Here is a 14,902-nt window from a genome sequence, read left to right on the forward strand (position 1 = left end):
GACCTACTGGTTTTGATGTTATTCATTAACTATCAGATGGTTTCTTCACTGAAATGACCACTGGTTTTGATGTTATTCATTAACTATCAGATGGTTCTTCACTGAAATGACCTACTTGGTTTTAATGTTATTCATTAACTATCAGATGGTTTCTTCACTGAAATGACCTACTTGGTTTTAATGTTATTCATTAACTATCAGATGGTTTCTTCACTGAAATGACCTACTTGGTTTTGATGTTATTCATTAACTATCAGATGGTTTCTTCACTGAAATGACCTACTTGGTTTTAATGTTATTCATTAACTATCAGATGGTTTCTTCACTGAAATGGGGAAGAAAATGATAAATATGATTTGTGCAATGCATTTATTATTTTGTCTGCGGACTTAAAACGCTAGAAATGTTTTATTCCGACAACGTCCACGAGAACGCTCTCTATCTTTATGTCTGTTTTATACTCCTGGCTTTATGGGACACGTAAATATAAATACTGAGGTCTAATCATGTATTAATTCTAAGTGATTCTATTTTCATTAGAGAGATGAACAGTTCCAACAAACAAATCATTATAATTCTTAGTCGCTACAGGCAGCATTCAAAGACTATTACTCCTTATTCCACTCACTTCAAACTATGAGTGTGTTATAATAGTAGTTTACCTGAAGAAGGCAGACCAAGGCACTGTCAAAAGATGTAGCATGATTTGTACAATCAACTTCATTATTCTTACAAATCGTTATTTTAATTTACTACTCTTAAAAAGTATTCGTACCTTTACCTACAGTAAGGTGTTTCTCAAGTTTTAACTAAATATTTTATGTAAGGTATGAAAGCATTTAATTTGAAAGAAACGTTTTAACTATACGTAAGTGTTGAAGAAATTTGATTGTAGTAGTGTGAAGTCAATGATACAGATAATAATTAAACATTATAATATTGAATTATAAAGTCTAATAAATGGGTGCGGGTTGGCCTTGTGATAGAGCTCTGGGTTTCAGGTTCGAATTCGTGGGATACTATAAAATATTCCACTGACTTCAAGCTATGAGTGCGTTATAAGAGTGACAGTTAATCTATTATCGCAAATGGTGGTTGGGGGTTGTTGACTGGCTGTCTTCCTCGTGGTCAGTATATATAAATAAAAATTAGGAACGGTGGCAAACAGCCATTGTAGTTTTGCCATAATTACAAGATATAAATACTGAGCTTTAACTATGTATTGAGTCTAAGTGACTCTATTTTCATTGGAGAGATGAACAGTTCTTAAACTTCTTAAATAAACAATTCCAAACCCATAAAGTATGCACATACCACCTATGTACTTTCAAAACATGTTTAACCAGCATGCTTATCAGGATCACATGATACGTTTGTCTTCTGCAACTTCTCCTCCCGAGCGATTGACTAGAGACAAGAAATGTTTTATTCCGACAACGTCCAAGGGAACGCCCTCTATCTTGATGTCTGTTTTATAATCCTGGCTTTATGGTACACGTAGTTATTACCTAGCTTTTTATAGGGGTCCTTAACTAGAACTGTTTGATATCTTTCACACTGCTTACTTTTCTATCACAAGAAGGAACTACTACTCAAACCTCCTGGTATAGATTGGAAAAATATACTTCAAAGGCACACCATTTGGGTAGCAAGTGTTATGGATCGAAAGTTATTAATGGATTTTTGATTGTTATATATAAGTTTCTCAACCTGAGTTCTCAGTACAAAGAAAACACCAGAATTTACATGTTGAAACACCACACAAAAAATGTAGTAATTGTATCATCATTATCAAATTCGGTTAAACACAAGTCTGATAATTAAAAACAGGTTAGATTGATGATAGTTAAAATACGTTGGACAAACATTTTAGAATATCAAATTCAAAGAATTTTGGTGAAACCCTAGCACTTTCGACAGGTACGTCTGTCTTATTTAGTGGTAAAGGAAGAAATATGAATTAGAATTATTAATGGAGATCTGAATATTGCCATATTCATGCTTTATCGCTTTTATATGAAATCTGTAATAGTTTACAACGTGAAGTTTTATAAACTGGGAAGAAAGAAAAAAGAATTATTCTAAACGTATAGCTTAGGTACAGTAGGTAGTAACGGTGTTGAGACTCCTATGGTTTGCATCTGCCCAGACTCTGGAGATGAACGAAACGTTGTCCACATCTATTCCAAGCAGATGCAATTCATAAACGATTCATGCTTGGCTATGTAAAAGTCGATTTTCTTCTCATTATTGATTTATTTGTAATTGAGGCGGACCCTAACCTAACCAGCATTTATCTAGTATCTTTAAAGTGAAATTTAATAAGAAAACTAACTGGTTCAAATGTCCTATTAATAACGTCCAGCTATTTAGTTTCATGGACAAGCTGGAAAAGTTACAAATGCAATTTTTTCCACAACTTTATCATTTGCTTACGTCCTCAAATAGTCTGGAAAGTTTGCTGATACAAATGCTTGACAACATTTTTTAGCTAATCAGCTTTTTAAACAGCCTGGAATGTAAACTGATAAAAATGACCCACACAGTGCTGTTAAATTTTTTAGTTATTGTTTAAGCAGCTCTAAAAGACTAGCTGATGCAAGTTCTTAAAATATCTTTCAGCCATTCTGTTTCCTAGATAGTTTGGTAACATAAGTGTTCCAGAAAGATGTTTTAATCATCTCATTACCCTTTCAAGCAGACTGGTGATCTAATTAATCTAGAAATCTTATGATGTCGTTTAATAACATTATTCCCCAAGCTGACTGATTGAAATACTGGATCTCACATCATTGTTTAGTTCTATTTTGTCCTAGACAACCTGGAAAACCGACAAAATAAAAAAGGGTCCTAAAGCGCTTTCAGCTATTTCTCTTTTCAAGAACCAGGGAAAACTTGCCCTGTGGAAATTTCCTACAACTTCACCCAGACTGAAATTCCTTCAGACAACCTAAAGAAAGCTGACAAATTACAATAGATTCCATATATTCAACTTGCTATGTAGCCTGACAAGCTGTTTAATGCAACTGTCCCACGACGTTTTTTCTGTCGTTTATCTCACCACGAAGCTCGGAAAATTGATTCCATTTTAAAGCGTTTTAACTAGTTAACTAATTATGGATTTTTTTTTTATCACATACATATTGTCACGGAGGGGCCGCTGAACAAGCACAGCTTTTAGAGATGTACACATCTCCTACGTAAATGTACCTTAAATAAACACGACACAACGATTTACCCAAAGTCGACCTCGTTCGGAAGACCCTTCTACGGACTGTAGACTTAACACTTGTAAGCATTATCTTCGAAAACATAGAGAATATTATCAGATCTTTTGTTTGTTTATTTATGTATGGCTATAACAAATCAAAAGATAGCTATTGTTTGTTCAAACGTAATTAATTTATGTTTTTGAGCGATTATACTGTGTGTACAACTCAGACTCAAAAAATATTTTTCTTTAAAGATAAAATTATCTTACTTACAGCCGGTTTCCTTAAACATCTGTGAAGCAACTCTGTTGACATAGCCTCTTTTTTGATATGAAAAGTAAAACGACCGATATCTCCTCCAAACAAACAAACATCATCTAACTTTTAGAAGACATGGTATAGCGTAGGAAGACCCCCAGTGGTGAACAGATTTATGATATAAAGTGTCATCTGCTTCAGCAAAGCGCCTTATTAAACATACGACGTACCATCTAACTAAAGATTATTGCCGAAAACATCACTGATAGCAAAAGTATTCCACTCAGTCATTATAGGTTTTAATTCTCCGCTGTACTTCTAGTCAGTTTAATTCACCAGATTGTCTTCATCTATGCACGTTATTCTAACTTATTTTAATTCTGATCTATATAATTAACTTATCTTTCGTCAGAAGTTATTGATAATGGTTGTTGAAATTATGAAGAATAATAACATACGATTTTTTTCTATTGTTGCCTTTCCTTAATACCTTTTTGTTTTATCAAATCCATTATTTGAATATACAGTTTTATAGAATACAACCATTCTTTAATTTTTACCTCAACTTGATAAAATTCTATTTTCCCTAGCGCTTTATAGTAGCACTTTCTAAGTAACAAAACCAAACTTCAACCTGTCTTCCAATTCGTATTTTCGTTAGTGTTTCATTCTAACAGCACTTTCTAAAGAACAAAATCATACTCTAACCTATCTTCCAATTCGTATTTTTATTCCTTTTAAACACAACCTGGTCTGGACTGGTGGTTAGGGTACTCAACTCGCAATCTGCGTGTCGCGGGATCGAATCCCTTTACCGAACATTTTCGCCCTTTCAGCCGTGAAGACTTTATAACGATAGAGTCAATGCTACTACTCATTGGTAAAGAGTAACCCAAGAGTTAGTGGTGAATGCTGTTGACTAGCCGTCTTCCCTCTAGTCTATCACTTCAAGTAGCTTTATGTGAAAATTCAACAACAACAACAACAAGCCTTCTAAACGCCACTTTCTGATGAATAACTCCTACTGTATTTCAATTCGCTAAACGTTTGTTTCTGTTCATGTTTCGTTCTAGTCAAAACTTTCTAAAAAATGCAATGGCACTTCAACTATTTCTTTATCCGTTACTTCTTTATCATAATGAAGTTCTAACAGAATGCTACATTTAAATTAACTCTCGTCATTTCAGAATTGTATATTCGTTGGTGATTCATTTAAAGCAATTCTGACCTTAAGTATAAGCAAGACAAGTAACTACTTGGGGCAATTCTAAACAAAAGAAAATGTTTTAATTTTGTTATTGTAGTTGTTTAAACCCTTTAAGCAACAGTTAGGTACCTTATTTTAGCTTTAATTTAGATAAAATGTTTTAAGGGGAACAGTGCCCCCTTAATTCTCTGCAAGCGCACACCATATTAATTAATTGTGTGACCTGATTACTCTGTTGCTTAGGTCCTTGAACTTTCTAACACTGGTCCTAATCCTTGGGCATGTGCCTTCAACAAAAAACAACCACAGCTCCACCATTTTTCATATCACAGGATTTTTATCTTTGCTGATCATAATAATTCAACGTTACAACACATGGGTGCCTAACGCATCAGATAGAATGGGCCACCCAACTTTTTCCGCTTAGTGGCCATACATTTAACAATTGATATTACAGTATGTTTTTCAGTTCCACAAGGGTTCATTATTTGGTGATCCTTCCCAACCCATGTAACCTATTGCTAATTTAGGTTTTTCAGTAATATTGCCATCCTGAGTATCTTGATTAATTATATAGAATCCTAGCTTCACTAGATAATCAGATCTTTCAAATATCCACGACCTAAACTCTTTATGCATTTCAAGACCAATTCTTGCAAGAATAAACTCTTGAAAGATAGCAAAATAATAATAATCAATATTTACTTTTAGTTTGTGTTTTTATGTTCCAAGTTGTTGTTTTTTGTGCTATTTTTCAGACTGATTATATATCCAGCTTACATCTCTTGTTTCTAATAACTTTATGTCGTTTCCTGGTAGATCTGAATCTAGAACTAGGTCGAGCCGCCAAAGGTTTCAGTGATAATGTGAACCGTAAGTCAACAACGTAATACTGTCTGGGAAGGCGGAACATCTGTAAAAGATTAAACACATACACACGGACATCGTAAAACCTCCTACACAGTTTGTTTCTTCCGCAGTGAAATCTTCCACATTTCCATCCCTCTCTAGGAATCGGTTGATGGTTATACTGTAGATAAATAAGGTATCGCCAACTGAAGATATGAAATTCTTTCAACAGCATTAAGTGAACATCTCTTATTAAAACTTTTAACTTATGTAATCTGAACATGCAACTTCCATCTCAACACTTACACATAGTCCCGTTACTACATACTTGGAGAACCTGGGGACTTTTGGACCGTATTTCACAATATGTCAAACTAAAATTGATTCTCAAGTCTAAAAAAACCGTAAAAACAAGTAAAATACTGAAAAATAATGTAATTTAAAATAGTTTATTAAAATCATAGATATGACTAATGTTATTTCGTAAATTTTTTATGTACTAAAAATTAGCTTTCAGAATATATATATATTTTTTTTACCCGAGTGAAAAAAAATTGTAGAGGGAGAAATTCCGGAGACGTTCTGTCGGGACCCAGGGCGCCACTTGTTCTTCCTCACCCTGTCAATGGCCTGCGTTATTCATACTGATTTAGTTGCACTAAACTTTTAACTAACATCTTAACCAAAGTTGAATATAAGAGAAACTGGTACCTTATACACTCTGGTATAGAACTAAACCTTTAGTAAAACTAGCGTGTATACAGTAGAAACTCAACAAAGACTTGTACCTTATACGCTGTGGCATAGCACTAAAACTTTAGTAAAACTAGCTTGTATACAGTAGAAACTCAACAAAGACTTGTACCATAGACATTCTGGTATGGAACTAAAACTTTACTTAATCTAGCTTTTATGTGTATATTTTCAAACATTGCAAGAAAGAAATTAAGCAAATATAGTATTGTCGCTTCTACAGCAACTGTTGTTTCATCCAACAAGAAATACAATTTTATAAAAAAAATTCTTCTTTATAATAACAAGACATAGCTTAGTGGTTAGAGTAGTGGGACGCGGGTCGACAGTCTAATGTTTAAGCACGCGATATACCGCTGAATGCGCTCGCACTAGCTGTGTGCGCGTTATAAAAGTGACAGTCAAGCCCGCTAGTTAATTAATGGTTGCCGTTTAAGATACTGATTGTCCTTCTTTTTCTCAGCAGTTTTATTAGGGATGCTATGCCTAAACGTTTGATCTCTCACCTGGCTGTTCAGTCCATGTGTCACGAAAGATGGCGTTGAGGATAAAAATACCACCTACCATTTCTATGATAACTATATTTTCATTTAACAAAAAACGATGCAAAATTATTGTTCATTTAGTATCATTTTCACATATAACAGGCAAGAAAGCACATGAATAGAAAGCTCTGGTATCTATACAACAAGTGTTTTAACATACAGCAAGGAAGAAGACAAATTTCAAATTTTAAGCTCATTCTGTATTTTTTTTTTTCAGAAAATAAATTAGTTATTAATCCATCAAAAAGGGATTTCTAAGAACTCCAAAAATATAATTCGAGCTGAAAGTTCATTCACTTTCTCAACATTTGTGAGAAATGACAGTTCGGTTTATTCTTTCACTTCTCATATTAATCAAAAAACTGTAATAGCGGCTCAAAAATATGTAATAGAAAACACTTGATCTATGTTTAGTTTCGGGTGTTTATGTTTACATTATCAGAGTAGATTTAGTTTAGGATTCGTAATTTGTTAAATAGGAAATTAAACTTCTTTTACTTATATTTTGGATTCAGTGAGTACTCTGTAATTGAGTGAATAATATTCGCATCAAATCATCAAGTGAAAACCCGCCATAAAAGATTTAGTGTTAAAAATGGGACTGACGGTTAAAAAATACTACATACAAGTCTTTGAAGTTGCATTGAAATTGAAAGCATTTTCTCGTGTTTCAAGATAGAAAAATGCAGTGTCTGACAACGAAAAGGGAGGAAACAAGACGAAGGACCAATGAAGTGACCTCTATTTTAAGAATAACTGATCAGCATTAAGAAAAAAACAAATCAAAATAAACAATACAAAACAATGTTAATGACAAGATCACAGGATAATCATTGAGAATTTCTGATCAAAATTAAGTAAACTGTGGAACTCAAAACCGAAAATTAAGTTATAAATTAATGAAGCCAATCCTGTACCTCAAACAAACTAGAAGTACACAAGAAAACTGCTACAATTATAATGCATAGAATCATCATTTAGATAGTCTCGCTGTTAAAGATATCATTGGCCGATAATATCCTATAAGATTTGGCCATATTCATCAAGTTTCTGAAGGAACTGTGAACATAGCAAGGCCAGAGTTCTATGGAAGGAAATGATATCAGGTTTGTAATTTGCTGTTCAAGAAACTATTGGTCAGCAAAAACACTATACTTGTGATCGTGATTAGAGAAAAAAAATTAGATGAGTTTCAAATAGGGAAGTTTCGAGGATCACAATCATGAACAGAAAAACACGAACATTGCTCATGCTAGTGATGTTTAATCATGAAACTATCATAGATAGCTGCGAAATTCAACAGGAATTCGACTGTTCCATTTCTCTGAAAAGTTTGCTGTTAAGGAGACTAAGCCAAGAATGAGTGAAACCATAAAATTAATTTTTTTTTACACTACATTAGGCCTGCAGTTTCTGTTAACAAGAACTCTTCTTGTCCCTCATGTCAACCAGCAGTATTATTTCTTTAAAATACTTCAGAGTCAGCTTTCAAAAGGTTTAAAGCAACAAATTCCGTTATAGAACAATTTAATTTTAGTAAAAAACAAAATATAATGTACCTGAAAGACCCCTCCGATCTCATGCATAAAACGAAATCTATCCCTTTTCGGATTCTGCACTTTCGTTACATATCTATATATTCAGAGAAATGAGAAACTCGTCAATCTTAGAATTATCATCTTACTTCGGATCCTTCGTCTGAACTGGGTCGGTTGTTTGGTTAGTCTTACTTCATAGCACATCCGGACGTATTCAACATACTTGAGATAATGTAACTCCTTGCATGAACATATTTTCCTTTTCCGGTAATTTAACTCTTCATATTTTCCTTATCATTGGTGTGGTAGGGTAGTTTAAACTTTGCAAAGTCTGTTGATCATGCTTCGTCCATTAACTACACAAAATTTTTATTTATGGTCTACATGCTGAAGAGGTGACATTTGCTGTCGTCATATTTCCGGTTCTTTAATTCGCTATTCTGAATAATTCCTATTATGAAATAAGCCTTATATTTGTGAAGACGTGACTCATTGAGTTTCGTGGAACTTTAACTTAAACTTTCATTTTTACTAAAAAAATGAAAATGTCACTTAAAGTGACAGCTACACTAAAACATAAAGTAAATTTTAGAATAAAATAATGACACGAGTAAAATGTTCCAGATCATTCTTTTACTGTAGACTACTTGACGAATTAGTAACTGTAGTGTACACTATTCAACTACTTAACAAAATATGTTTTAATTTTACTTTCTATCGTACAGCACAATGCAAAACAATATAAACTTTACATCTATTGTTCAGAACAATGCTTAACAAGTAATAATTCAAAAATTATTCTACAGAACAGTATTTAACAAGAAATACTTCAACTCGCTCTTACACAAAAATACTTAAACATGAATACTTCAAGACTACCCTACAAAACAATACTTAATAAGAAATAATTCAAGTTTATTCTAAAGAAAAATGCTTAGCAAGGAATAGTTCAAGTCTACACTATAGAATTATACTTAACAAGGAATTTATCAAGTCTATCCTACAAAACAATACTTACCACGAAATACTTCCAATCTCTCCTGTATAACAATACCCCACAAGGAATACTTCAAGTCTATTCTAAACAACAATACTTCCCAATGAATACTTCAAGTGTACCCTGCAAAACAATACTTAAAAAAGGAATACTTCAAGTCTAAGCTAATGAACAATACATAAGAAGAAATACTTCACATCTATCCTACAGAACAAGACTTACGAAGGAATACTTCAAGTCTGCCGTTCATAATAATGCTTTAAAATGAACATTTTAAATCTACCCTACAGAACAATACTTAACAAGAAATACAACAATTCCATTTTACGGAACAATACTTAACTAGGAATACCTCCAATCTATACTACAGAAAAATACTAAACAATAAAAACTTGAAGTTTATCCTAAAGAATAATACTTAACAAAGAATATTTCAAGTCTGTCAAATAGAAAAATATTTAACGAGAACAATGCTATCTAGGAATACTTCAAGATTATCCTACAAAACAATACTTAACAAGAAATACTATAAGTCTATTCCAAAAAGAAATATTTCCGAAGAAATACTTCGAATCCACCACGTTCAAAACTACTTATCAAGAAATACTTGCAGAACAATACTTAAAAAGGAATACTTCAAATCTATTCTACAGAACAAAACGTAGCAAAAAATACACGAAGTATATCCTACATAACAATATATAACGAGAAATATTTCAAGTCTGTCTTAGAAAAGAATACTTAGCAAGGAATACTTCAAGTCCATCCTACAGAATCATACTTACTAAGAAGTACTTCAATTCCACCCTCCAGGACAATACTTAGCAAGCAATACTTCGATGCAATTCTAAAAAACAATACTTACCAAGGAAATTTCATGTTTATCCTGCAGAGTAATGTTGAGAACAGCACAAACATCCCATTGTGTAACTTTCTGCTCAACAGAAATCAACTAACTATAACAATACTTAGCAAGGAAATCTTCAATAATTAACAAATAATACTTCGAGACTATTCTAAGGAGCAACACTTAACAAGAAATATTTCAAATCTATCCAAGTCTACCTACAGAATAATGCTTACAAAAGAATGCTTCTAGAAAATAATACTTAACAAAGAATACTTTAAGTCTTTCCTTCAGAACTTTCCTCCAAATCTATCATAAATAACAATACCTAATAAAAATATTTCAAGTATATTCTAAAGAACAATTCTTAACAAAGAATACTCCAAACCTATCAGAAAGAACAATACTTACTAAGAAATACTTGAAATATATCCTACTGAAATGTACTTAAAAAGAAATACTTCAGGTCTATCCTACAGAACAATACTTAAAAAGGAACACTTCAAGCCTATCCTACAAAATAATATTTCACAAAAAATATTTAAGTCTATCTTTCAGAACTATATTTAACAAAGAATACTCAAAGCCTATTTTACAAAACAATGTTCAACAAAGCACAAACAACCCACTGGGTAGCTTTCTGCTTCATAAAAATCAAACATCTGGACCAATACTTAACAAGGAATACTTCAAATCTATTATACATAACAACACTTAAAAGATATGTTTCAGGGCTATTCTAAGGAACAATCTTGACCAACGGATACTTAAATTTAATTCTCCAGAACAATACATAGCAACAAATACTACAAGATTATCTTATAGAACAATGTTTACCAAGGAGTACTTCAAGTCCAAATTAAAAACAATACGTATAAAGGAATACTTGATATCTATAATAAATAACAATACATAACAAGAAATATGTCAAAGCTCATTTTAAGAACAATACTTAACAAGGAATACTTAAAATCTATCACATACCAAGAAATACTTCAAGACTACCCTAACAAATACTTAACTAGAAATAATTTAAGAGTATTCCAATCAATAATACTTCCTAAGAAATACTTCAAGCCTACCATACAGAACAATACCTAATAAGAAGTACCTCAAGTCTATTCTACACAACAATACTTAACAAACAAATACTTGAACTCTATCTTACAGAACAACACTTAACAAAAAAAAATACTTCAAATATATCGTAAAGAACAGTGCCTACCAAGGAATACTTGAAGTGTATGCTACAGAACAATATTTAACACCAAATACTTCAAGTATATCCTATAGAACAATACTTACCAAGGATTTATTCAAGTCTACGCACTGAATAAAACATACTTATCACAGAATACTTCAAGTCTATCCACTGAATAATATATATATATATATATACTTATCAAAGAATACTTCAAATCTATCCTACAGAACAATATTGGGCACTACACAAATAGCACACAATGTGGGTTTATGATTAACAAAAACCAACCAACGAGAACAATAACTAATAAAGTATATTTCAAGTTTATCCTACAGAGCAATAAATAACACATAATATTTCAAATATATCCTACAAAACAATACTTGATAAAAAATACTTAAAGACTATTTTAAATAACAATACTTAACAAGTCCATTATACAGAACAGTACTTAACAAGTAATACTCACATCTATCCTTCAGGACAATATTTAATAAGGAATACATCAAGTCTATGTAACAATAAATAACGAGAAATGCTTGAATTATATCATTCAGAACAATACTTCGAAGGAATACATGAAGTTTAAACTAAAAACAACACTTAAAGAGAAATATTCAATTGTATTCTTCAGAACAATACCTAACGATAAATATTTCACTTCTATCTTGAAGAGCAAAACTTAACAAAGAATACTTCAGGTCTAATCTACAGAATAATACTTACTAAGGAATACTTCAAGATTATACTACAGAACAATATTTCGTACAGCACATTGGTATAGCTTAACAGAAATCAACAAATTAGAATAATACTTAACAAGAAATACTTCAAGTCTATTCTAAACTACAATAACTACCAAAAGATATGACAGCCCTACCCTACAGAACAACAATGAAGAAGAAATACTTCAAGTCTATTCTAAAGTACAATAGCTACCAAAATATATGACAGCCCTACCCTACAGAACAATAATGAAGAAGAAATACTTCAAGTTTTTCATACAGAACAATACTTAGCAAAAAATACTTCAAGTCTATCCTACAGAACAATACTTAATAAGTAATATTTCAAGTCCATTCCACAGAGCAATACTTAACAAGGAATACTTCATGTATGCTCTAAGTAACAATACTTAAAAATTAGTACTCAATTCTGTCCTTCAGAACATTATCTAACGATAAATACTTCAAGAATATCTTAAAGAACAATACTTAACAAAGAATACTTCAAGTCTATTCTAAATAACAATATTTTCCACGAAATGCAGCAACTGTATCAGAACAACACATACCAAGGGATACTTCAAGTCTACAGAACAACATTGGGTAAAGCAAAAGTAACCCACTGTGTAGCTTTTTCCTTAAAAATTGAATAATACTTAACAGTTGCCTTACATTCCAGTATACTTCAAGTCTATTATATAGAACAATACTTCCCAATGAATACTTGAAGTGTACCCTAAAGAATAGTACTTGACAATGCATTCTTCATGTATGTCCCATATAACAATAATTACGAAGAAATAATTCAAGTTTTTATTACACAAAAATAAAAAATACGTTACAACAAATATTTCAGGTCTATCCTACAGAACAAGAAATAACAAGAAATACTTCACTTCAATCCTACAGAGCAGTACCTAATAAGGAACTGTTCAATTTCATCCTACATAGCAATACTTAATAAGACACACTTCAAATCTGTCCTATAGAACAGTAATGAGCAAGAAATTCTTCAGGTCTACCTACAGAATAATGCTTACAAAAGAATGCTTCAAGTATATTCTACGGAACAATACTTAACAAAGAATACTTTAAATTGTTCCTTCAGAAAAATATTGTGCACTGCACAAATCGCCCATTATGTAGCTTTGTGCTCAACACAAATCAACCAAACAGAATAATACTTAAGAAATAATACTTCAAGTCTACTCTAAAGAAAAATGCTTACTAAGAAATACTTAAAATACACCATAGAGAAACACACGTAACAAAGAATACTTCAAGTCTCTTTTGTAGAACAATACTTCCAAGCAATACTTCAAGTGTACCATGTAGAATAATACTTAAAAAGGAAAACTTCAAATTTGTTCTACAGAACAATACTTCCAAGCAATACTTGAAGCCTAGCCTACAAAACAATACTTAACAAGAAATACTCAAATCTATCCCGCAGAACATTATTAATGAGAAATATCTCAACTCTATCTCAATAATTACCAAAGAATAACACAAACCAAGTAATTCTTCAAGTGCACAATACATAACAAGAAATACTTCAAGTCTATCCTACAGGACAATATTTAACAAAGGAAACTTGAGGTATATCGTTCAGAACAATACTTAACATGTAATACTTTAAGTTCATTCTATAGAGCAATACTTAACAAGGAATACTTATCTCTATCCTTCAAACGATACTTAATAAGAAATACTTTAAGTCTATTCTACAAAACAGTACTTATCAAGGAATACTTCAAGTCTATCCTACAGAATAATATATAACAAATAATATTTCAATAACTATCAAACAGAAGAACACTTAACAAGAATTACTTTAAAGCTAGAGAACAATACTTACGAAAGAACGCTTGAGGATTGCATTACAAAAAATATTTAATAAGAAATACTATAAGTCCATTCCAAAAAGCAATACTTCACAAGGAATTTTTCAAGCCTACCACACTGAATAACACTTAGCAAGAAATACTTGATGTTTTCCTGGAGAACAATACTTCAAGTCTATCATACAGAACAATATTAAGAAGGAATACTTCAAGTCCATCCTACAGAACAATACTTGCCAAGAAATACTTCAAGTCCGTCCTCCAGAACAATAAGTAACAATAAATACCCAAGATCATCCTAAAGAGTATTGCTTACCAATGAATATTTTAAGCTCAATTTAAAGAACAATACGTAATAAGAAGTACATCAAGTCTATTCTATACAACAATACTTAACAAACAAAACTTCAAGTCTATTGTATACAACAATACTTAACAAACAAAACTTCAAGTCCATCGTACAGAACAATACTAGACAAGAAAATCTTCAGCTGTAGATTAATGAACAAGATGTAAGTTAAGTGCACATTTTTTACCAACCACTTCTCAATATGAAGCTTTTTACACTTACCATATTCTATTCCATAGAAAATCTTGAAGTGATGTTTTAACCCGAGAATTACTGACATGATTATTGTAATCATACTTTTACTTCACTCATCCTTAACAGAGATATCTGCAGCATAAGGTGAGATTAATTAGGAGGTAAATTACTAACTTTACAAAGTCATCCAGGATTTTAAAACGTATGTTCTCTATCTATTCAACACGTTTAACATAATATTTAACATTTGATCAATAGATGTCACGTTAATACATACGAGTTGTCGGATAAGATTGTGCCAGTGTACAGAAACTATATAATATTCGATGACGAGGAACCCACTTTGAGACTAATAATGGCTGGAGACGGCTTGAATGGG

At 31.9% G+C, this 14,902-nt stretch overlaps 1 protein-coding gene across 5 annotated transcripts in view; it reads right to left on the reverse strand.

The window, feature by feature from the left end:
- The window catches only part of LOC106465821 (collagen alpha-1(I) chain-like), a 154,163-nt gene that overhangs the window by 133,532 nt on the left and 5,729 nt on the right, over positions 1-14,902 (reverse strand). The window contains exon 1 of one of the 5 annotated variants that reach the window (XM_022393767.1): positions 8,384-8,583. The exons of 3 other annotated variants lie outside the window; for them this stretch is intronic. The gene's annotated coding sequence lies outside the window, so the exon portion shown is untranslated. Of the gene's footprint in view, positions 1-8,383; positions 8,584-14,902 lie in introns of those variants that run through there. One more of the 5 variants, XM_022393768.1, reaches the window with a different exon arrangement.

The sequence above is a fragment of the Limulus polyphemus genome, unplaced genomic scaffold, assembly GCF_000517525.1.
Source record: "Limulus polyphemus unplaced genomic scaffold, Limulus_polyphemus-2.1.2 Scaffold2061, whole genome shotgun sequence".
Classification (NCBI taxonomy): domain Eukaryota; kingdom Metazoa; phylum Arthropoda; class Merostomata; order Xiphosura; family Limulidae; genus Limulus; species Limulus polyphemus.